The following is a 26,715-nucleotide window of genomic DNA, read 5'->3' as shown; positions in this document are numbered from 1 at the left end:
CGTCTGTCTAATAATTAAGACTATAACCTGAATATTACCAACTTTCTCTCATTATTCTACAAACGTAAACTAAAATTAAGCTAATTTTATTGTCCTCAGGCATGAATTTGCAATTTCAACCTCCAAGACTTTACATACAATTGTTTGCATCTACAATGGCCTTTGTCTTTTTGTGATTGATATCTCCTAGGTCTTTCCAAACTAACTCATCTCCTCAAAATTGCAGATAAAAGGCCAGGTTTTCTTAAAAACTAAGCCAGTAAAAACAATGTGAATCTAAGACTGAACATGTTTTAAGGTGACATTTAAGCCAAAATTAAGTTAGAGGTCAGAACTGTTTGATGATATTGGCAAATTAGGTTTATTGCTATGGCTAACAGAGAAGTAGATTGTAGCTGACAGAACAATGTGACATGAGATCAAGAGAAGAGTGATGTTATCATCACAACCACACAATAAAAAGTTACAGACTTAGTGGGAAGAGACTGTTCAAAAGTCTGAGAAAAGAGATTTCCTCCAAAGATTGGGGAAAGGGACAACTGCAATAGGGGAAATTTTGTGACCATAAGAACTCCAGCCTTCTCAAGAGTGAGACAAAGGGATTTACTTTTATAGAGAAGAGTGAACAAAGCTAGAAAGAACCAGGTGTGGGCAAGAAGGAGGACAGGTTGGCATGGACAGGATAGTAGGTCAAAGGATGTTTTGTCCTGAGGCCAGTCTTCTCTTAGTAGGCGCAGCATGCTGGTGCTGGCTGGGAGCAAGCCAAAGTTCGGGGGCCTGGAGGAAGGACAGACACTTTAACTAAAGTTTCGTTAACAAGCATTTTGTTCTAATTGATCAGTGGCGATAAGAAGTTCAACTAGTCATTTCTGAGGCAAGGAATGGAAATCAGAGGATCCGTATCTGGCCTTGTCTTTTATAAACAAGGTGTGCACCCATGAGTCTAAAACCAAGTCACATTGGGAAGGTGGTTCCTTGAAGTAAGTCTTTTTCTAGAACACAAAATGATGAGATTTCTTAACATTCAAATAAAATTTAATATTGTTACCACTAACATTTATTAAGCATCTTTTATAATCCAACCACTGTATTGGGCTTTGGAGACACAGAGATGAATTTTAAAAAGGCAGCTTCACCATAAAGGTAATGAATATTAAGCTTTAGAGCCCCTCAATTATAAAGAAATTTTGTGAGGTGCTGAAAGCTGCAGATCATTCTCAATGGCAGGGAAAGCCAGGTTGCTATTTCCATGGAAGCCTTTTTGATAAATTGATTAAAGAGATCTTAGAAAAAAGGAGCCTGAATCTTTAATTAAAATCATAGTCATTTGTTGCAATTTCTTTTTAATTCTAAATATATATACACCTGTAAATAAAATAAAGCCCTCAAGAGCTTCATGGGAGATGAGTTAAACAAAAAAACAAAATGAACGAACAAACTAAAAAACCCTGACATTTACAGGACAGAATGACCACTAAGACTTACTTGATGGATCAGAGAGAAAATGAGCCTACTGGCCTGGAAAGGGAAGGGTCAGGGAGGAAGAGTAGTTGAGGCAAGTTTTTCAATGTTATAGGAATTAATATGTCAGAGAAAACATGGAAGATGGAAAAAGGTATTTTAGGCAGAATGAACAGCATGTATGAATAACATGAAGGTATTAGAAAGCCTATTTTTTCCCATAGAATTAAAAAAAAATGTTGATATGGCTGGGTAGAGGACACATGCAAGGCAACAGGGAGATTTAGGCATGAGAAGTAAGCCTGAGGTCTATGACAAAAGGCATTGAAAGTGAAAAAAAAATTAACCTTAAACATGAAAGTAATGGGGTTCTAAAGAAAATAAGCCCCCTTTTTAAAATTCAAATCTATAAATAGAAAATAAATCACATTAATTTACCAATTTCACTCTTAATAGATCCGTATTGGTTATAAAGGTCATGACCTATTAAAACTGGTTCAACTCTACAAGAAGGGACGCTCTCACTTACTTAGGCCCTCTTACTGCTTCTTCTGAGAGGATAGCAGTATATCCAATGGATGGAACTAATTTTTTCGAGTTACCAGACCAGTTCTTTCTCTATATACAAGTCATTCTCAACTGGGTGCACTCCTTCCTGCCCTCGCCCCCTTCCCCCCGCTCACCCCACCCCCTGCACACAACCAGGGGACTGTTGTCAAAGTCTGGAGATATTTTTGGTCATCATAAAAGTGGTGTCACTGGCATCTAGTGGGTAGAGGCCAGGGGTGTGGCTAAACGTGACACGATGCACAGGGCAGAACATGCGCGTTGAATAATCAGCTCAAAATGTTGATAATAGTGTTATATTTGAGAAAACTGCCATAGACCTGTACTTGCCTCCTTAGGTTTGAGGCAGAATTCTGGCAGCTGGTCCCTGGCTCTGGCTTTGACGCAGCTCTCTGCCTGTTCAGACTGCCCTTTGATATATATACAGGGGTGACTTCTGAGTGCTCAAGGTGCATGAAGTTCTGTGATGTCAAACTCTTTGCTTGAAATGCAGAAATAAGTGGCAGCTTCCTGTGAACATTTGTATAAACAAAATCAGAGGTGAGGATAGATGGGTAATTAGTCTGCTTTAAGACTGGTTAGAGATGAATGTACTACAGAATATGGTTCATGTATTATTTGTTTAGTGTGTGGGGGCTAGAGAGAAGCCAAGTGAATCTAATTTTGAAAGATTATAATTTACTTCGCAACTCTGAAATGATCTGCAAATCTGGAAGGGTCAGGGAAAGGTAAGGAAGGGTAAGAAGCAGCTCAGGCTCAGTTGTTCAGGAAGGAGATGATATACAATCACATAAAGACAGATTTGTGTCGTTTTATGGATTTCCCTCTAAAATACGTTGGGTCCCAGAATTGAATATTCGATTGGCTTTTAGTCAAGGATCTTTTTCAGTTTCAAGTGACAAAAATCATATTCGAATTAACTAAAGAGAAAAGGAGGACTTTTTTTTGGTTCAACACACCAAGGGATGGAAAAGGGGAAAAAGGTAGAGCTAACTGGGATGATTCTGGGAACTAAAGCTCTACCGGTTCTCACCCTTTGCTGTTCTCTCTGCTTGGTGATTTCACTGTCCTTCAGCAGCCTGACTTTCTCCATGCGGTGGGGATCTAACTCAAGTTCAGGGAGCTGGAGTTTGTTCCCTCAAGAAGGCAGGGCAGACTGTTAGAGGGATACAACATTTACTACCGCACTGGTCTCTCAGTGGTCTCTTCCAAAACAAGTAAAACCTCGTAGAGCTAAGTTTACCAGGCCTATAATGACATTAGCCATCTATCACCCTTTGATTACTTACATTATTTCACTTAGTTCTCACAAAGTCCTGAGAAGTTAGTATTACTTTCTTCAAAGGCAGTGGTACCCAGATATTAGTTTGTGGACTGATGCTGACCTGGCCATTTAAGAGTCATTTCAGAACCATGTTAAAAATGTACACAACAAAACAAAAAACAAAAATGCGTTTTAATTCAGCAAGTCAGGGTAAGTCTCAGAATTTTTTTGAAGGCTCCCCTGGTGATCTAACACACAAAATGATCTAGGCTAATAAGTTCTAATGTGGGTTTATTTCCTCCTTGCTGAAAATAATATTTTCTTGATTATAATATCACATGTTAATTATAGAGAAATGGAATATACACGAGTCAAAGAACAAAATTTTAAAACTTTCTTGCAACATGACCATCCATATAGTCATTATCAACTTCAAGGCTGATATGACACAAAACAGATTACCTTTGTCCATCACTTAAATGTATTATGACATCTTTCCTTTGTTGTCAAATATACTACATTGATATGATTTTATAGTCACGTAGTCTTTTATATGAATGTCATAACTTATCTACATATAAGTATACACACACACATGCATATTTACAAATTTCAAATTGTGGCTCTTTGTTATTCACTATCCTACATGTAACCTTGTACTATGCTTAATTATTTCCTTTGGAAAAAAATTCCTAGTAATAGAATTCCTGGGTCAAAAGTGTACATATTTCTAAGGTTTTCGATATGTACTGGCTCCCACCATTCAATGAAAGATTATCTCAAAATACTCAGTAATAGTAAACAAAAGTGCTCATTTTCCCATAGAACAGAGTGTCATTATTTTTTAAAAATATTTTACAATTTAATTGGAATAACAACTTTTTAATACTAAAGTTGAAGTTTTCCATATATGTGTACTGCTCATTTGTGTTCTCTGCGACCTATTTGTCTATTGCCCTATTTTTCTATTGTGTTTTTCTTTCTTATTGGCTCATAAGGGTGATTTATCGATTAAAAATATTCACCTCTTTATATATTAAATATTGTTATTTTTCTATTGTATGTTACAAATAAATGCTTTTTTTGAGTGCATTTTGCTTTTAATTGTTTTTATTGTAATGTTTGAAATACATTTAATTGTATGTTGGTATATCTGCTACTTTTTTTTTTTTTTACAATGACCAACCTAAGGCAACATGAGAATTCAGACCTATTTCTCTTAAGCGTCTCAAGACTTTATTTATTTCATTTAGGTCATTACTCCATTTGTAATTCTTTTGGTAAATGGCATAAAGTAGCCATTCATCACTGCTATCACCAACATCAGTGCCACCATAGAAGGATAACCAGAAGTCTCCAAATCTTTTATTGAATAATTCTTCTTTTTTCCAATTATTTGCAATGCTTGGAATGTGTATTTTTTAGGATGTGTATATATTTTGGGGGATGCGTGTGTGTGTTAACCTTTATTTAAACATAAAGTTATGTTCATAATACTCTAATTAAAACTTAGACATATTTTTTAGGACCTGCTAAAACAGAACTAGTATCCTATGAGCAATATTAAAATTTATTGTGAGTATCTGAAAACAATTTTTAATGCATATTTTTAAAAAAATCTTTCCAATACTGACTGGAGATATGACCCTTCTCCTCTCTTCCTTACTTTCTATCCAGGTCTTAGACTTTCAGCTTTTACAAATCACACTCACTCAAACTGATCAAACAGGTGGAGAAAACCATAGGAAGGAGTATTGATTTCAGATGGTGATGTTGTTCAACATCTGGTATTTGTTGCAAACATTCAATTTTCCATTTTTCTTGACAAGGAGGATAGTGAAAAAGCGGTATTGGTAAAGGTCAAATGACAAACACACTAGATGGATTTTAAAAACTTCCTTGGGGTTATCTTCATTAAAAATAAATAAATACAAGTACTTTACTGGAGTATAGGCTCTTGGTTTCAAATTAATAAATCATGTACTAGTATTGACTGTTGTAAGTTAATAACCTAAATTAGGCTTAATACAAGGTGACATGCTAATGTTTCTGGGCAAAGCCAAGATATAATTGCTATCGGCACTAATACTAGTAATGGGGGGATTGATTATATTGGTAACAATACCTGGAATCAAAAAATAATTTTTTTTACTATTGTGGTAAGACTAGGTCAGGGGCAAAGACATCTCTTTCTATGGCCCATAATACTCTTTCAAGTTGAAGAGAAAGAGAAAAAAAAACAGAAGACGACTCCCTGTGGCTTCCTGAGTGGGTCTGTTGCTTGAAGTGTTTTCCCAGATTATTTAAACAGCTCTTACATAATGCACATTTTCGAAATTACAAAAAAAATCAGATCCCTGTCTACTGTTATTTTATGGCTCCAGAGACAGTGGTAGGGGTGTAAAACTCAAGAGAAATTAGTTCTGATAGGTTACTGTGGGTTTCTCTACAACTGGCTGGAAAGATTCCGTTCTTTGGTCTTATTCAGAGTTTCAGGTGTGTCCCCAGGATAGTGAGCATGGTTAGGTGAATAGCAACAATGTAAGTTGCATAGTGGCTGCAGAAGACTATATCCAGCATGGAGATCTATTTTGAGTCTGGACTCTAGCTAGGAAAGAATTCTCTCAAATAATAGGATTTAAACTTTTATTACAGCTTTTGGAAAAATAAATACCTACATAAGTATTGTAACAGCCAGAAAATAGAATAAAAAAACAAATGATAGTAACGAAAACAGAGCAGTTGAGTTTAAGAAATAGAAAACATTATCCCATAACCATAAAAAAAAACTAGTATTGATTTCCTGAACATTTACTATGTGTTGACAGTGTTGTAATCACTTATCCTACGTCTTTTTATCCAAAGAATTTATGAAGCAAGTATTATAATCACCATTTTGTAAAATAAGAAACTGAGGCACAGGAAGATTAAATATCTTGTCCATGGTCACATAGCTATTGATCCAGCTAATAAGTGAAAGCTGGGATTCAGATTTAGGCATTTTGGCTTTAGAACCAATGTTCTTAACCATTACATTATTCTAATATAATCAATATTTTGATGGACATACTATGCAGAACAAAGCCTTCAACTGAAATAGTCTGAACAGACTCAGCACTTAGAGCTTCTGCTTGGAGCAAACTGAGAAAGAAAAGCTAGGCATAAAAATTAAGATCTTCAATGAAAATAAAGCCATCCTTTTGGAGTTGGTATTTGAGAAGAGCAACCAGGAACATATAAACTGATTGGTCCCACTGGTAAAGGGATGGGATCAATTTCCTAATGAGAAAATATTGAAACCTGGAAACAGAAATCACTGTATATCTTTGCTGAATATATAATCAAGTAAATTATCAATTTTATTGGTGGAGGAGGTAATAGGATAGGAAGAGGAATAAAACAGACAGGAAGGAAAGGGGACAGAAAGTTACAATAAACCCTTTGCTTCTTTGGTAAGTTCCACGTAGAACAGTCAAGTCAGAAATTGTTTAAGAACAAGCATCTGAACTAGGTGAACCCTATCTGATGTTTAGAATAAGAATTCTAGCAGTCAGTGTGGGCAGAAATATCCCTTACAAAATTCTGATTTGAAGATATTTTGGCCTGTGGGTATGTCACACTACACAATAGATCCAAGAAGCAGAACGACTCATCCATCTAGACAAGTCGAAGTCTAAATGTCAGAAGTTAATAAAAATAATTTCAAGGAGAATCATCTTTTTCTGTTAAGGCTCTAAAGCAATGAGTTTCTTTTGTTTGTTTGTTTTTTTGTTTTTTCATCAGCAGGTTAAGGAACAAAGATATTTCAATTTTGAAGAACAAGGGCTATTATAACTGGTCTAATCCTCAAATGACACAGATTGAGGTCTAACCATTCAAGTTGCTTGGGTGTACAAGATAATGACACAGATCCTTCGGGTGGAACTGAATTCTCATGAGGTTTAAGTTTTCCAGCAGCTCTAAGGGAACTGCCTCTTTATAAGACTCACATTCTGTTATATTGGAACTGCCTCTTTATAAGACTCACATTCTGCTATATTGGAATCAACTTTAATAAAGTTGCGATCAAACCTTTGGCTTTGGCTGCTCTGACTTAGACCTTTATGTGTTTCTGGGATTCCTTTTTTAGGTCAATCTCTCAGTTTTGCCTCAAAAACTGTAACATATATAGCCTTATGTAGCATATCTTAGTGTATTATTTTTATTTGTAGGGATGACAAGTTATAATATAACTATAGATTTTATATCTTCGATTAAAGTAAAAATTTCTTTTAGGTACGATGTGCTTTCAAAATTTTTTTAACATAGCCAAGTTGATGTGTTTCTGTACTAATTATATAGTTTAAGGAAATATTTTTATAAAAAAATTATACTTAAAATATGAAATTTATAAGTATTAGAGGAAAGATGAGATCATGTTTGTCAGAAACTTACGGTTTTTAACATTTACATTAATAAAAAAACTAGGCAACCAAAATAATGTTATCAACTTAAATTTTCAAAAGAACTCTTAGAAATATCCCAGAACCAGAAAATTAAACACATCGCTAAAAATAATATTGAATTTTATTTTAAAGTTAGACATTATCCAATTACCTTCATCATGATAGTTATCTTCATCATAAATAATAAATCTCTCATATATATAGAAAAATAAAGACTTTTTCATTTAGTTTGAGTGAATCATAAAACAGAATAATTTCAATTGCTACAGCTAAAAATCTTAATTTTGAATTTCTACACAGAATTTACTTGGTGGAAGATTTCAAAGAATAGAACTTCAGGAATATATATATATATATTTTTAGTACCAAAAAGAGGTAATTCTTATTGGTCTGTTTCCCAGGATCATATTCTTTAATAGTAAATAGCAGATAAAACCATCTGTGATGCTTTCTGTGGTGGTATCAAGAGAAAAATCAGAGAGTGCTTGTTTCCTTTGTTTTTCTATTTGAATATGTTTGGAGATTGGTGCTTTTAACATATTCCTGTGTTTTGGATGTCATTCTGTCTCTTGATCCTTAATGATATAGTTAGATTAGCTCAAATCCCACTTTTACGTTTTGAGGGAAGTTCAATATCCTTCTTAAAACTAGATCAAATTTCTACTGGTGCATATGATTTCATGATCACCTCTGGCTCCTACTCCCTGTCTCTATAGAATTCTTGTGCTTCAGTCTTTCTCTTTTACTTTCTTTACATTTGCTCTGATGTTGACCATAAAATCTCCATGATTTTTATTAAATACTCAGCCTTTTTAGATATTAACAGATTTTACCTTACTTAAGGTTTTAATATTCTTGGAATGGAGGTAAGTTGAAATTAAGTCAGTCATTTATGTTCTTAAAAGTTCTTTAGCAACCTGCCCTGTTGTTTAACCATCTTTCCTTACCCATACCATTTTTGCCCAGATAATTATATGCACTTTCTTGTGCTATAACTATTATTTGATTCAAGTATTTTGAACTTGATTTACTTTCTTACATCAACGGCTACTGGGAGAAGTTCTGAGAAGATGCTGGAGTAGGAAGCGCCAGGAATGTCTCCCCACCTAAACGACAATCACACAAGCAGAATCTGTCTGATGTAACTTTTTTGGAAGGCTGGTAACTTCCAGAGAAATGTTTGGCCAGGTAAATTGAAGTTAACTTCAGTCAATTTCAGCTCTTAGCTCAGGAATAGCTACTGATCCCCAAGTCTCTACGCCCATGGAAGGCAGCCATGCATGTGTTCCTGGAGCAGCTAGCACACAGCTTGCAAGAGCCAGAGCACGTAAATATTGAGAATCTACATTCAGATAACTGACTGCTGCTTTTGATCACGAGGGCCAGACACAAAGGCAGGCAGTCACTGGAGCAGTCCTCCTCTGTTGTTGCAAGTGCCCCCCACTCCAGATGAAGGGACTTTAGGAGGGATTTTCCCCATTTATTTTGTCTGTATGAATTGTATGTTCAGATTTATTTGTTGATTTCTAAGTTACGAATGAATAATGATTAATTTCAACATGTGTCAGAACTCTAAATAATATTGTAAGTGAATTTCTGACCTATATTATTTTTATAACATTTGTTTATGCTCAGAAATTCCATGGAATGTCATCAGGTTAACTGCCTTAACTTTATCTGAGTAGTTTCAAAGCCTCATATTGACAGGTATGCCTGTCTTCTATTAACTATCTATCCCAGGGCCATTTAAGCCTTTAACTATTATTAATTGTAGCTGTTAGAGTTATACAGTATCATATAAAGCTAGTATCAAGTAGTTTTCCCTCAACTTGGATTTCTCATCACTTACCCATATAAGCATATACCTGAAGTCATTTTTCAACCTAATATAAAGGAAGAAAATTGTAGGCTCTGTGGTTTTGATGGATAACATTGTACTATATGATTCACTGCACTATACTATCCTTCAGCTCTCTCTTACATTATTTTTAGCTGAAGCTTTAATTAGTGTTCTGGTTTTGATACTTAAATATTAAATTCAATTAAATTAAGAAATTTACCTTCTTTGAACACGATGCATTTTGTTTTTATCCAACCCCTAATAATGTAATAGGCATTATAAATTGATTTTGTCTTTTTATTTTCTTTTCTAAAGTTTTTCTATACAATTTCCAAGCATCTTCTGCATTTGTCTTGGTCTGCAGTGTCCTTTCAGTTGAAATTAGAATATTGTGGGGCTAGGTGATCTCTTACCCCTCTCCCTTCTGAATTAGGCAATGATATTTGTCTCTAGTCTGTATTTCTTTAACTATTAGATAGACACCTAGGAGTGGACTCTGTGTCCACTATCTTAGGACAGTTTTCCTTTTTATACTACTTAAGTGGTATCTAAACAATCACAAAGCTCATCCAAATGTGGAAGAGAAATGACACTGAGATGCCAAATTCTTTCATGTTTATGTCCTGATGCTGAAAAGTGTAAAGTGCCAAGGTCTCACCAGGAGAAAAAAAGAGAGGAATTCAAAGGACAAAGGGGGAAGTCTGCAGGGACATGTTGATTTTGATATATTCTGATACAATTTCTTCTCTCTACCCTACAGCTCCACTTCTCTTGGGCATATAATACTGAGTTATGACATGCAATATGGAGTTAAAATCAGGAAAACGGTGCAAATTTTTTCTTTGGAGCCTAATAGTATCATAATTGTTAAACAAGAGTGAGTCTGGCCCCGGTAACATTTTACACTTTGAAAATTTTCATAAGAAAGCAGGATGACATAGTAGAAAGACCATTAGGTACTGATGTTCTTTGGGCTCAGTCTTGAACATTTCTGTTCATCTCTCTAGATCTCTCTCTGCTATCCTAGAAGATACTATTTACTTACTTGACTTCAGGTGAAATCTTAATGTTGGTGACTTAAAATTCATAACCGCAGCTTGAAACTCCCCTTCAGAATCTACTCTACATTATTAGCAACTTTTCTACTTAAATCATTATTTGGTTCTTATAAGAATCTCAGACTTATCAAGTGTAAACATGAACTGCTGTTTTCTCTCCTGAATCTGTCTTCTGCATTTCCCTAATCTTCTCCACCTCAATGATGACACAGCACATCATTTAGTGACTGGGACAAGTCAGAAACCTCAGGTTCAAGTCATTTTCCTCACTCTCACCCCACATTCCCATCTACAATCGGTCACTACATTCTGTCAGTTGTACATCCAAATTTTCTTTAAACGTATAGCATTCACTTCTCTCCATCTCCACCGTCCCCTTTGTAGTCAAGTTATTTTCCTACACAGTTGGTAGAAAAATCTTTTTTTGAATGTAAATTAGATCATAGCACTCCCCTGCTGGAAATTCATCAAGCCTTCATTTGAACTTGGAATAAAATTCAAACTCTTTGATGTGGCACCTGTCTACACTTATATCTTTTTCTCACTAAGTTAGCATCTATCACTGGTCACTCTGTTCCTCTTATACTTCATTTCTGACTCTTCTTAAGACTTGCAAAGTATTAAGTATTGCCCTCAGGACCTTCCTACAAGTCATTCCTTGTGCCAGCAACTGTTACCTGTACCTGGCTGACTCTTCTTCATATTTTAGGTCACATCTTGAATGTTATTTCTTCAAGAGACCAACCCTGTAGGTTCTGCCAGTTATTCTCTTCTATTCTGTTCTTTTATTTTATGACATTCAGAATTTGTTATAATTATTTTTGTATCTACTTGCATTGTGTCTGACTACTACATTAGACTCTATGCTTTATAAGGGGCAGGGCATGGATGTTTTATTCCCACTGATTCCCCACTGTCTATTAGAGTGGCTAACACATGGAGATGCTGTGTAAATAAATATGCTTTGACTAAAATATATGATTATGAATTTCATAGTAAATATGTAGAATTTTATCCCTTTATCAAATGGATTCCAAAGAAGGGCTTTCAGAGTCATTAAAACAAAGTCTTCCTCCTTAAAATCTAGTAATATGATAAGCACACAGCCATGTAGACCTATAATATGGATCTGAAATCCATTATTGCCATTCACTAACTCTGTGAATTTGAAAAAGTTAAAAACATTCTAGGTCTTTCTTCACATGTAAATTGAGAATACGTATTTGACCAGCAATCCCTACAGTGTGTTTATAAATATCTAAAGTGATAATGTGCATAGATGTATCTCGTACTAGTAAAATATACACAAATTTGAAGAATTATTGCTCTGGGGCCATTAGATGTCAAGTTGAAAATATGTATGTTTATTGTTGGTACCTTTTTTTCTATGTCATTTTTCTGCATCTAATGTACCTGTAAGTTTCAGACATCAATATCCAAAGCTTACTATAATAGTTTGTAAAGTATGAATATAGTATTTCTGAATGAGAGTGATAGAGAGGACCTAGTAAATGCATCAGTAACATATGAGTAAATGTATGTGTAGTGGTGTATATACTTTATGAAGATTATGATCCAGGAAGATGAATTTGCTTGTAGCTGATTTTGGAGAACCAAGGCATTACTTTTATCTTCAAACAAGTCTGAAGTGAACATTTCATATATCACCATCTAGTGGTGACCAGTAGAAAAAGCAAAAGCCCCAATCATGCCTTTTATATAGTAACACACTGCATTAGAATGTGTCAGTGACCATCTTAAATACCTTGCCAGCCCAAATTGTGTTTACCATTTGCTGACTATAATATCTGAGCATTATATAAAGAGTGACTTCCTTTAGAAATCTCTATAGAAGACCAACTGATTTTGCTGATGTGGCGGTGCATCTGGATGATGCATTACTTTACCTCAGCAGTGTCTGAAAATTTATTATTTAAAATAAAAATATAAAACTAAATGTTCTGATTTTTTTTTACATAGAAATGATATCCAGTGTTGAGTGTGTTTTTCTAGTGAGATGACATTTGTGCTGACCTGGCAACACTTTCTCACTTGGTGTATTTTTGGGTTTCGGAGGAGGTGCCTGAGGTCATGAAACGGAAAACAACACAATATATATATGCACTGTATATTAAAAAAAAATGGAGTCACCATTTAGTGAGGATTTCTCTCTCGTCAGCAGCCTTACACACATATTCTCACAGTAACCCACAGATAGGTATTATGACTGCAGTTATAGAAATGATGAACTGGATTCAAAAAGCTAAGCAACTACCCAAGGTCACAGAGCAAATAAATCATACAATGTATTAGCGCCAGAGAACTTTATTTTTTAACTGGACCACTCTGCCTGAAACCTTGGCAGTCATCATGCTGAGATCTACCAAATGAACCAAATGACACCCCTCCCTTGCGCCCCCTCCACACGAAAGATCTCACTTTGGATTGAATGTTAATGAATTTTAATGAAAGCTCTAACATTTTAATTACACAGATATATTTGACTGGCTTAGCAGCTGTAGTAGAGGCTGTTGGGACATCAGCCAGTTTCTCTTTCTAGCCAGTGCAACATCCATCCCCCAGCTGCGAAGAGTGTTGGCTGCTAAACGTTCATAGGTGTAATTTTCTTTCTTTCTTTTTTGAAATATCTTTCGCTAAATGTCATATTGCCTGAAAATGTCTATAAAATTATGCCTCACCCACAACCTCTGTTGTAAATCCTTCACTTGGTTTCTCTTAAAGTAATATTTATTTTCTCCCTCTGCGGCCACTAATTGAAACAGGGACGCAAAGCTTAGTGTTTTTGCCTCAAGGTGGGACAACTCTGCAGTGTTAATTATGCCCCAGATTTCCACATGGATCAGGCTGATGCTAGAACTTGAGCTGAAAGCTCATCACTGACTGGCTTCTGCCACTTCCCTATTCTTTTCTCTCACTCCATTACAAGTTTCTCCTAACGGCACTCTCTTGCATAAAAATCCTTGTCTCCAAGTGGCCAGCTCTTCTAGAGGAATCCGATATAAGACAGAAATGTTTTGCAGTTTCATTACTTTTTTTTAAAAAAAAAATGCATTTTAGCAATGGAGCAACAATTTTACATAGGTACAATTTAGCAAATGGAGTATTTTGCTTAGCCATGGGTCCTTGTTAACCACAGAAATATTACATGGAAAACAAAACCAATCCCAATGGCATAAAATGTTAAAATTGTCTTTTTAGTAAAGTAAAAAAAAAAAAAAAGAAAAAAGATATAAAGGATTATACAAATGCCGCTAAAAAATAGCTAAATGGAGCTAACTAAACTGAGCAAACATAATACTATTTTCTCCTTGATTTTTGCCCCTGGGGATGGCAAAATCATCTTTAATGGAAGAAACAAGTCTCCATTTCTCTTATGCAATAGAAAATAGAGTACTTTACCAGATTGTAAAGTTGCATTATTCATTAATTATTTCACACAGATACTATTTTCTTAAAGCATCAGGAATAAAAGAAACATTAAAGAAAGTAGAACATAAGGGAGGAAGTGACTACTTTGTTCTACATTAATCATGTATGTCTTCCATAATATTCTGTGGATTTATCACCAAATGAACACCATCACTGGGAAGGTAAGATTGATTGTTTTTTTCAGTATCTTCTATTTTTTTTTTTGTCCAAATTTTCATAAATTTCTGCTTAGAAAGAAAGTATGGACTTCCACACCTTCACAGAGTTTCGACCTCTGTTGTAAATCCTTCACTTGGTTTCTCTTAGAGTAGTATTTATTTTCTTCTTCACTGATTCATTTTTTTACCTGGTTTTCTCAAAGTCAAGTCCAAGGATTCACTCAGACTGCTTGACTGCTTGAGTAAGAAACTATTGGAACTGAAGCTCAAGAATTTACACATTAAAAGGACTTAAATCCCTTAAACTTGTGCAATGTTTTATGCCAATTATATCTTCATTGAGATGGTGTCGATGACCTTCACATTGGTGTATGGGTTCTGTTGGCAGTTACAAAGAATGTCTTATGGGAACATAACCTCATAGCTATATGATAATCATTTTCTAGAATCTCAACTTATACATTAACACTGTCTTAAAATTAGTTCACATCATTTTGGTACACAGCACCCTGGTTTTTCCTTTCCAACTTCTTCTCATCTTTTTCCTACTTTGCTAAAGAGAAGTATGTTACTACCCTTGGTATAACCAAGTTAGTTGTGCCAAACCAAAGGGCAGTTACAAAATACACGGCTCCTAAAGGAAGAGTTTTACCAGGGAAGCAAAGACAGCTGTGGCATGGGTTGTAAGAGGTAGCTATGGCCTTTTTCCACTAAACCAAAATCTCAAGGCAAGGTTCCATGCTTTTGTTGGATAATCTCTTTCTTGTCTATCTATCCTCTATCTATCTTTCCACTGCTTTATTTTTTTTTCAATAATTTTTATTTTTCTAGAAAATAAAATAATAATTTTACGATTAATTGAATGGCAACTGGTAATCATGAAATTAGCAGTGGGTATCTTCAAGTTTTTATACTAGCTGTGCTGTCATTTTTTGAGGTTGATCAAAGTTACCTAGAATCAGACCATTTCCCACTTAAGATGTTTGTCACCAACATTTATAAAACCAGGCCTAGGGGAAGAGCTAGGTCTGGGGACATATGCATGGTCTTAATATAGTGAATGTTTAACCTGCCTGATTATTACAAAATCAGAACAAGAATATTTTCGACCATTTTACCTTTTTATCTTCCTATTTAGAATTCAAAAAGATGGCCATCTTGAGAATGTATATTGACATTTTTATTTGAATTGATAATGATATAAGCCTGATTTGGCTGATTGGTTTGATAATAAGGAATGGTTTTTTACCATTTAACATAAACTGAATAATTTAAATCTGCAGCTATAAGCATTTGGAAAATATATTTCTAGCACTTACACAATATACAAAATGCTGGAGATAACATCCTTTGTGGCCATTAATTTTTATGAAATAATTTGAGATACCAACTCTGTGCGAGAGTATATATTATATTTTGAAATTTTCAGCCATATGTGAAGGAAAAGAATCACTCTGCTCTAAATTTTCAAACAATCTCTACTAGATCAATTCCAAAGCAAACAGTAGAAACTGGCAAGTGAGGAAGAGAGGAAGTCTGCAAAGATCCCACTCATATTCCCTTTTCATCCTTGTTATATACCATTCAATTCAAGAGGAATACCAGAGAGTATCTGCATTGAGATAAACACAGAGGAAAAGCCTGGAGAAAAGTCCAGTAACATAGTAATGTGAATGCAGTTAGAGAATGATTAGTATCTGACAACATGTATCTATATGCATGAATCACAGTAGAAAAAAATGTAAAACAGAGAAATGGAAGATAATTACAGGCTATGATGGTCATTTTGAAGATTGGTTCACTCCATTAAGATCCTTAATCATTCTATTATTTCCAATTATACAATAAAAATTTGTGAAAATTCTAAGCCGCATTAGCTATTTTGAAGAAGATTGTTGGTAGTTGTGATAATTCGAAAGATAAACTATGTTAGCTCAGTTTTTAATTAAAAGAGAAGCAGATAAGTCTACTTTAGTCACGTAAATTAATTTACATGTAAAGGAGTTAACTGTATAATTAAGTTGATTTTTTAAAAGAACCTCTTAAAACCCTCTCTCTTCCCTGGAGTATTTTCAATCACTCTATCAAAATATCATGGAGAAAAATGTAAAAGAGGTGTTTATTTAATATTTGCTGTCTTTGTGACTCTCTTAGGATTACATTTTACTGTAGTCTTAAAAAATTCTTCAGTTCAAGCCCACATTTTAAAATGTGCAAACCAGCCAAGTAGAGTATAGAATTTTATCTAAAGACAAGGAACACTGTTTACATGACTGGCATTGAAAATAGTTATCAAAAAATTCTCAGCAACATTACTTGTAGCACGAAAATCATGAATGTCCTAGAAGAGACAATAATAACCTCAGCTGACATGAAAAATAAGATGAATTCAGTGTTCAATGGCTTTTGTGATTTTTTTTAATGTGAACTACATGTTTCATAAAAATCCCTTTTAGTCTTCTGTTCTCAAAAGCCAGTTCTCCTGTTATTATTCCACATTAGTTCCATTTGCTGATTTGATGAGTAAAAGCCTGGTGGCCAGATGCAAATTCTGTTTTCTGGTATTAATCGAACAAGCGAAATAGCTGTGAGTCTGTCATTCACAGCCAAAAGCTTAGAGGAGTCGAGAGAATCACTGTAAGAAGTACTGCAGAAATCTAAGCAATAGAAGGTAATTATATGAATTGACTTATTAGTTCTAAAAGTGAAAATTTATGACTAAAAAAGAAAAAGCCATAATTTTCAGGTAAAAAATTGAGTTCTTTTCTGGTCAAGGGATATTGCTAAGTATAAAATACTACTCATTTTCTCCTACATAATACTCAGACTTTCACAACCTGCTATAAATGAGGCACACAGAAAGATGAGGAATGCCACATTTGAATCAGTGAGCAATTATCATGAAATTACTTGATGACTATGATATGAGTAAAACTCAAATTACAAAGATAGATGTGATATTTAAGAAGAATGGGATTAACTGCATTAACAAATTTTCACATTTGGACAATGTTGACTAATGGGAGTTCAGTATTACTAAAATTAGTATTCACGACCATAGCAGGTAAACACAAGGCTAAGGAAAAGCTTAGAAGGAAAGCTATCTTGCCTCTGAAGACTGAGCAATTACATTTGCAAAGAGTTGGCATTTTTGTGAATATGAGGATACATTCTATGCGAATTAGATATCAAAGAATGTTTAGTTTTTATAATATAAAGAAAATAATTCCATATATTTAGTTTAATGAGCCCCTTCATTGAAAAATATGGAATTTCAATCATTTTAATTTATGATTTAAAAAAATCACAGATAATCAAAATAACTGAACCTAGATTTAATTCTTTAGACTTTGCTTTATTTATGGTTGTACCTAAACAAACCGAAGTACAGGGGACACATACTTTGTCATGTAGTGCTTGGCATACAATGCATGCTTTATAAACATGTGTTGAATGATTGAATACACAACTCTTTGAAAGATTGCATGGGACAAAAATAAGTTTCCTTTATAGATTTTCATTATACTTTCCAGTATTCTTAATGGCATGTCTAAGTAATGCTTTATTGGCGGTGTCTCTCAAATTTCAAGTGTAGACTTTTATTCTCTAGCTTTAGTGAACCAATGTCACATGGTCAAGTCAGAGATCGAGCCACGTGAGAGGTGGATACCCGGGGAGAAGTGGAGACACAGAAGAAGAGCTCAATCTGTGCAGAAGTTGTACGACAGGCACTCTGACCTCCCTAGTTCCTCATAATTTGGACTTCTCATGGTTCTAGATATGGTTGCTGGAGTAGAGCCTCTGCTTTCAAAGTCATGTATCCTGGAGGTCTCTCTCAATCTGAAAATCTCTTAAATAGAGAAAAATGCACTTTGATAATAAACAAGAGGAGTTGGGGATAGAGGAAATAGCTCAAAGTGTGACTTTGTATAAAAGTCTGGAAACCATATTATTCTCCTCATTTTATTTTCTCTTCCTACTTTTTCCCTCTGTCCAACAGGAAAATGGGGAGGCTAATGATATGGAGTCACGAGAGTAATCACAAAGAACTAGAAAGCTAAGATTTGGTTAGGCAGATTTTTGTTAACCTGAGGTTGTTTCTATTACTTATTATGGCAGACATTGTTATTTACACAATAATCTCCAAACCTCTTCTTCTATGCTGCCTTCTCTTATAGAGGATGAAAGACCCTCTTTCCCAGTTTCCCCTGCAGCTAGGGAAGGCATACTGGTCATATCTGAACAATGAAAGGTAATCTTAAAATTGGGTTACCAAGATTTTATTTTGCCATTTTGGAGTGATTTAAAAAACTAACTTACCATAATAAAATACTGATAGATAACTTACAACATAATACCTCTCACTTGCCAAGAAGCTTGGTCAAGGTCAGGGAATAATTAAGAGGCATTTAAAACAAGAGAATATTCTCATGAATTAAAACATAAATATAACAGAACTCTGTGTGAGGGGAGGGGAGTATATTGATGAATGCACATAGATTTAAGATATAACTATGTTATGCCTATATAGTGTCCTACCATCATGGTTCCTGAAAGAGTAAACTTTTAAACACTTCTATTCACTCTTCCTTTGAAACAAACTGCATCTTGCATGTGTTTCTGTATTGAGCTGCTTCCTATCTGATAAGGGAGAACTCCATTTTGACAATTCGTAATATACTAACTCAGCTTAATATTCATTCCTTCCATCTACCCCTTCTCCTTCACGTGGCACATACGTTCCAAAGCACTTACATAAAGTTATTACAATGGGAAGAAGAAAAACTGTGTGGTTCTAGGCCATTGTCATTCTTCCATGGAAACATCTACTGATGCATCTGAAAATCCCTTAATTTCCTGACATATATTTTGTACTAGAGCCAACTAAATTATTTCATCATCATCACTCGACCCCCAGTAACTTCTCTTTTTTTCTTGTATTCTCTCCTACCCCGAACCTAGTCCATGGATTACTTAAAAGAGGAAGAAACCCTAAGTAATTATATTCTCACAAATCTTCATTTTTTTATACTCACGCCATGGATTTAAACTTGAAAGGTAAGAATCTAATACTTTATACTCTGGCTCTACGACGAGCTATGATGACTGTCCCTTGCGGCAGTAGAGAGCTTGTTGAGAGCAATTCTGAGGTGAAAGACAGTTTGGTGGCGTGAAGGTGGCAGGAAATTCTTTATTTTTATTTTTATTTTTTTATTTTTTAGGCGGGGCAATCCTTGGTTGACCTTGCAAGGACCTTGTCAGCTTACAATTCCTTATTTTTTTTTATTTTTTACGCCTACAGCACCTGGTCTTCCTAGGTGGTCTCCCGTCCAAGTACTCACTAGGCCCGACCCTGCTTAGCTTCTGAGATCAGATGGGATCGGATTTGTTCAGGGTGGCATGGCTGTACACTGTAATTCTTTAATTAATACCTGACAATGTTACTCCACAACTTACACAATAAAGTTTGCCAAAAGAATTAATCTTTCAATTTTAGGCTCATCTTCGTTAATGTATTAATTTAATTTTTATTTTTTTTAAACCGACTATTTTATTTCGTTTCTGGTATGTCTAGGCATGTCTAAATGAGTGCTGAAGAAGAAAGACAAGGACTTTGACTTAATAGAACTTACACTATAGAGGGGGAGAGATATTGTAAACTAAATAAATAGAAAAAAGAGTAATTACAGATTGTGGAAGTTGATATGAAGGGATAAACAGAATGCAGGAACAAAGGGGTGATTGTGCTGTGTGCGATGTAGGGCTACTCTAAATACAATGGTCAGATTCCTCTGCTCTCTGATTTCCACATAACTCTACATCTGTCCCATTTAGCCTTTTGCCTCTTTGTCCTGGATTACATAGGCAACATTTGGTCAGATCTCCACTAATTCTGTCTCCTTTCATCCTGTGAGTTTTCCTGCTCTGTGAAAACTTCTCAATCCATTCGTTTTGTACAGCTCTCTGCTCTTTAGAATAAAATAACACATGTGCTTTTTATATATGTTTGATGTTTAAGGAACTAGTTCTGTCTCTATATGTAATTAATATCATCATTCTGTAAACACCTCTCATTAGATAGAAATTAATTCAGGGACCTTTAATCCAGGTATATCTGTTTATGCTAGTATGTTCTGTTCCTTTTTTATTTTGCTCCAAATTAGTAATCCCATTTCCAAACACAAAGTGTTTCCACCCAGTAACTAAGAAATAGCTTCTCTACAATAACAATAAGTTTTCAGATGCACATTATGTGGCAGGAATTATACTTACTAATTTACATAAAGTACCTCATTTTATGCATATAACCTTATGAGAGGCAGACACAAGCTCAGAAGGTTACTTCCTTGAACTGTCTGTACATACTGGATTACAGTGAAATGTACTTATAAAGCAGTGCTATCTCTAAAATAAGCACTTTTTGAAGCATCTTTCAGCCTCTGCATAAGTCAATTTTTTTGTGTGTGTGCAAATCTATCTTAACTGTATGTTAATACAGTAAGCCTTCATGACTTTTAATATCAGATCAGTATGCATGTTAATTTTTTGATGTTAATAAGCAACTACCTTTTTTGTATTTATAGAAATATTCTAAATAAAAAAGGAAAACTAGATTTCTTTATATCTATTTCATCATTAAGTTATTTAAAGTTTAATGAAAGCTTTATTAGAATTAAAATTCTTTTTACAGAAGCCTATCTCCCTAAGAACTGAATGACTAAAATGCAAAAATTTGAAAGCTCCAGGTTTTCAGTGATAAAAGTGATATTTTGAATATATGGCAATAATTACACATATAAATCCTAGTATGAGATCAGTCAGCCATGTGCTGCCCTTTAAAAGAAACCAAAACTGCTGGCAGATATCTGTGTGCTATCGGGCAATAAGATTTTTATCAAATTATGCCCTTTTGTTTTAGGCTCTGAAACTGGTTGGAAATTCACCCTTAAGAAACATATGGGTAATATTCAACCAATAGCTGGCCTTATACTGTAGTTCTTCCAGAGAATATTGTGGGGGTGAAAAGAAATGCTTATATTTTTGCTGCTATGTAAGGCAGAAGAAATGAGTCCAAACTCTAAGCTATCACAATTCTGTTTAACAGTAAAGTAATAAAGGTCAGCAGTTATAGAGAGACTATGTTGGGATGAGTGGTTGTACCATATCAATAAAGCTTGAAAAGTTTTGCACTAACTTTATATTTATGTGACAAGCCTTCATGACTTTTAATATCAGGTCATTATAATCAAATTTTATTTACATGGTTTACCAGGAATCATGCATTTTATCATCTATGTGAATGAAACACAGATATTTATCATATGGAATGTAAAGTGAAGAACAAAATAGAATACAGCAGTCTCTCCTTATCTGCTATTTCAGTTTTCATGGTTTCAGTTACCTGCAGTCAACTGCTATCTGAAAATAGTAAATGGAAAATTCCAGAAACAATCATAAGTTTTAAGTTGTACGCAGTTTCAAGTAGTGAGATGAAATCTCGAGCCATTCAGCTCTGTCCTGCCCAGGACGTGAACCATCCTTGTGTCCAGTGTATTCATGACGGACACTCTACTCGCCTGTCAGTCTCTTTGTAATGAGCTCAGTTATCAGAGGGACTGTTGCAATACCGCAGGCGATGGCAGCGTTTGTGCTCACGTAACCCTTGTTTTACTTAAAATGCCGCATTCACGCAATCCTTATTACAGTTTATTCTAATAGCTCTGTTTTACTGTTGTTTATCTCCTACCGTGCATAATTTATAAATTAAACTTTATCAGAGGTATGTATGTATAGAAAAAACACAGTATATATAGGGTGCATTACTATCTGTGGTCTCAGGCATCCACTGAGGATCTTGGAATGTATCTCCTACAGATAAGGGAGGACTGCTGTACAAGCATATTTATTTTATGGACATGGGGTTTCCAAAACTGATGCTGATACATCCATTTTTTTGTTACTGGTTCATGACGAGTTAAGAAATTGAAAGTAAGCATTTAAGAATTTGTACTATAAGTAACTGCATAATAACACCACACTTACAATGGGAATAGACCTAAAATCTATTGAGATAATATGGCAGCTTTTTTGTCGAAACCCTCAAATGTTCTAAGAGGGGTACTCATATAGCTTAAATTCACCTCAGCCAGTTGTGATCATTCCCTTATAATTTCAGACAGGGATTCTATCCAAAGAGGATCAATGAAACTTTTGGGCTTTATAAAAGTACACTTGGGGAAATGACAAGAAGGCTCCATTTCTTAGAGTATATATATTAAAAACGTTAGGCATTGAGAGGTGACACTGCAAGCTCTCACTTCATGGATGGAGGGGATAGGAACGACCAGGACAGCTTCTGAACAAAAGTAAGGAAAGAGTGAAGGGCTGACCTATCCTCTCAACTCTTTTCTCTGCCTTCCTTTCTTGCTGTGGAATAAGGGTCAAATCAATGAGCTATAAACAAAAGTCTGTTAGGGTTTCTCTAGGAGAAATTTGCTTTCTTTATCGAAGGATAAGAAGCTGCTCATGCCTCCCCTTGGCCCTCTTCTTTTTTGACTTGAACAAGCCTAGAGCTGCAGCAACCACCTTTCAGCTGAAGGAGAGCAGAATATGCTACCCCAAAATATGCCACTTTGGCATATTATTTCTAATTAAGTTACTTAAGAAACAGCCAATGCAAGAAGGACACTGAACTTCTTTGTGCCCCTGAAAGCAGGAAATAAATTTCTCATGTGAATGGTACCCCTTCTGTACCATGATGGTAGCAGATAGCCTTATCACCAGATAGGGAATTTAGGGCTGAGAAGATTATATAAACAAAACTTGTTATTTCTTCACTAATTTGCCACCTGAAGCCCAAACTCCTTTGTCTTGTCAATTCTTCACCAATTGATTGTTTCCTTGCCTAAAAGGTATAAAGGCTGCCTGTTTTGATCACATTTTGGAGTCTCATATTTGCATGGCCTCTCATACACATGAAGTTAAATTTGGTTTTCTCCTGAAATTCTATCTATACATTTAATTATTAGACTAACCAAAGAACCTAGAAGGGAAGAGGGAAAAGTTCTTCTCCCCTACACAGCCTAGACAGAAAGGCTGAGACTTGCAGAGGTGCATGACCTCTCATGTTGAGCCTCTACACCAACACTAGTAACTTTGTCTGCAGAATTCCTCTACAGGAGAAGTGTAACTCCTATTTGTTTACACATCTCTTCATTTGATAGTCTACTATTTGTTCCTGAGTGAATTCCTTTCTGATATTAGGGCACCATAATCTCAAGAAAAAAAAAATTAAGTAACACATGGAGACAAAAATGGATCTGCTTATGATTAAGCCTGAACTCAGAGAATCACAGTTGAAAAATATGTAGTAAGTGTTTACATTTTCAACTTGAGAGAAACAGGCAGCAATTCCAACAGAGATGGGTCATCCACAAACATAAAATAATGTTTTTGAAGGAGGAAGAATAATGAAACTGGAGATTATCACCAACATGCTGTATTAGGAAAATAACCAAAGCTTAGTCATTTATTTCCTCATCAAGTATTTGAATATTTACTGTATGCCAGGCACTTCATTGCTATGATTTCTTGTAGAGTTCCTGATCATCTGGGATATAAGAAGTACACAAGCAATGGCCACAGTGATAAAATAATTTTTAAAGTGTACATTTTATTCATTTCTCAAAAGTTTTGTAGAAAAGTTTAGAAAGAATCTGGGCAATAGATCTGGTATTTATGTACAACATAGTGATGTGATCCTGGCACCTTATAAAGAGATCAGTTCCTTAAAATGACTAAAATGCAAAGCAAGTGTGAAAATTACAGAATCTACCGGAACACATGGTTCAGTCTTGGTCTCAATATATCACATTAATACTTATATAACCTGTAAATCTGCATCCTTACAGCTTACACAATTATGCAGTAGCTGTAAAAAGATTGAAAGTTAAGAGAAACTAGTCTTTTTCATCCTAATCATGAAATACATATATGTAATGCACACATTTGTCATTGTGTGGCACTTGTATTGATCATAAGAAAGAACTGCAAGACAGGCTTATTATCTTTTAATCTTGGTTGTATAATGTACACACATAAGTCTATCTGCTAAATAGTCTGTTAATTATTCACATGTATTTTAGATTACACTTTCTGAAAAGTTATAGACCATATTTGTGAATGTCTAGTATACTGCTAGTCATTGGCATATTTACTTTTAAAGTGAGAAAACGAATTACTTATACTCTCAAAAAAAGAATGATAAAATAAGTAAACTTCCAATAACTACAGAGCTTATTATCTAATGTAAAATATGTCTAGGTTGTTAAATTTAATTTTTCCCCCTTCTTGTTATAGTTTTTTTTTTTTCATCTCTAGCAAAGTTAGGAAAGAGAAATAAAGTGATAAACTGTCAGTTCATTTTACTTCATGATCAATCGAGTGAGAAATATATAGAAGATTAAAGACCATGAAACTTCTGAGATAACATAGGGTTTTAAATCGTTGTAACATTTCCTGTTCTTAATGATTCTGTATATGTATGAGGAGTGTTTGTTGGTGGCAGGTGGAATTTAATAGCATGTAGTGTGATTTTAGGGGCCATTTAAAAATGTACTTCAAGTCACTGTGATGCAAGAGGCATGCCAATCAGAAAAGCTTTGGGTCATAACCTTGACTAGATCAGAACCAACTTTTAGTTATTTCTTCTTATTTATATATTAATGTAAAAATTAAACACATCTGTTTGACTACTGGGTACTTGCCTGGACTAAAATATACAATTTTACATGTTATGGAAATGACAATGGTAGATAATTATAAGGCTTTTTATTGTATAAAATTTAAACCTAGATATATAAAGAAGGAAGTAAAAGTGAGGGAAGAAAAGACGAAAGAGTATGTGGAGCTAGAGCCATGCTCTGGCAATTCGCGTGCCCTTTACAGAGAACGTGCATGCCTCGAGAAGTTTTACATGCTCCTCTGCTATGTTTCCTCACTGTGTTCATGCAGCAGCACTGGTAGCCATCAGAGTCAGAAAATGAGAAAAAAGATTGCTTATAAAACAGAAAGTTATGTTAAAAGCCTCCTTGAGGTCACCCTGATAGAGAGAAGCAAGTGATATTTTCTGCCATTTCAAATCAGAGGCCTCTGTTTTGTATTATTACCATTAGCCAAGAAGTATGACAACCCCCCTTCCTTCTCTGTACTCATTATATCATGTTAGGTTGACATGCTTCTGTCAGCTTAGTATTATGGAGAGAGGTGTTACGCGCACATAAATTCAAAGTATAAAAATCACATTTCTTATTTTAGATAGTCCTTTGTTATGTCTGCTCTCATTTATTGTTTTTCCTCTTTCTCAGATGTTCTCTGTTAACCTATACTCTATTGCTAATTTAATGCCTTTTGAACAATATTTCAGTCATGTTTTGTAAAATTATTTCTAAGTTTACTTGAAATACATAAACTAAGAAAATTATCCAGAAGTCTTCTTTCCCTTTGGATAGCACGAAATATTTGTATTTTTAATAAAACTGGTAATTAAACCAACAAGGGATGACTGAGAGAACACAGATTTTAAATGCAATCCATTCAAGGCCAAAAGTGGCCTCAGGTAGGTTTGGCTTGAGTTTTAAACTAGGCAAAGGTCAAAGGTCATTTTGCATTGGGCTAGTATCAGAACTTTCGCACTCAGCCTGAGTTATTAATTATTCCAAAAAACTGTCATTAGGTATAAGACATTACAATCTATTTATTAAAACTTATTTTGGGAATAGCTGAACTCTGAATGCTATTCCAGGGGTTATAATAATTCTAATTCTAATTCTAATTCTAATAATTCTAATTCTAATTCTAGTACTAATTCTGAGTTCTGGGTTCTTTTTATGGTCAACTGTCCTTTTATACTGAGATACAGCAGCCACTACTTGTTCACTTCCTGCAGACCACCATGGCATCATATGAGAAAAGAGGATTAGAAAAAAATATTCCCACTCTGCTCTGGACAACTCTCTTAAATTCTTTGAAATATGCAGAAATGTCAGGCCTGTTTTATTCTTCCCTTGATATGTGTGCAAAACATATAAACTCAAGTATAGACTGCTGGGTAAACTCCAAGTATCTCCTTCTAAATTACTCTCCAAATGTAGGCAAGTACTGTAGCTGGTAGTGCTTTTATAATATGCATCCTCATCTTTAGTAAAGCTGATATTGGTTTGTCATGAAATGGTGGATGAAGGATGTAGAACAATATTTATCTGTACAGCTTTATATATATCTATGCTATTTATCTAGGGGGATTTAGAGAAAATTGACTGTCTCTTCCTGTTAGAATAACTGCTAACTCATCTAAAGTATCCAAACACCAATTACATATTTTTCTGAAAAATGATAATAAAACCAAACTGTTAAATTCTAGGTATATAAAACCATTTTTTAGTCATAATGTTCCTTGTTTCCAACTAAGTTG

At 34.7% G+C, this 26,715-nt stretch overlaps 1 protein-coding gene, 1 non-coding gene and 1 pseudogene across 2 annotated transcripts in view; all 3 read right to left on the bottom strand.

Annotated features, from left to right (window-relative positions):
• The window catches only part of LOC120587738 (sperm-associated antigen 16 protein-like), a 448,498-nt gene that overhangs the window by 141,504 nt on the left and 280,279 nt on the right, over nucleotides 1-26,715 (bottom strand). The gene's annotated exons all lie outside the window — the stretch shown is intronic.
• On the bottom strand, nucleotides 15,225-15,352 carry LOC120587913 (small nucleolar RNA SNORA72). Its single transcript, XR_005649099.1, has one exon. It is a non-coding gene; the product is annotated as a small nucleolar RNA SNORA72 (small nucleolar RNA).
• On the bottom strand, nucleotides 19,537-19,655 carry LOC120587769 (uncharacterized; annotated as a pseudogene).

Source organism: Pteropus medius, unplaced genomic scaffold (assembly GCF_902729225.1).
Source record: "Pteropus medius unplaced genomic scaffold, Ma_sr-lr_union100, whole genome shotgun sequence".
Lineage (NCBI taxonomy): Eukaryota > Metazoa > Chordata > Mammalia > Chiroptera > Pteropodidae > Pteropus > Pteropus medius.
This window is presented reverse-complemented; position numbering and strand designations above follow the sequence as displayed.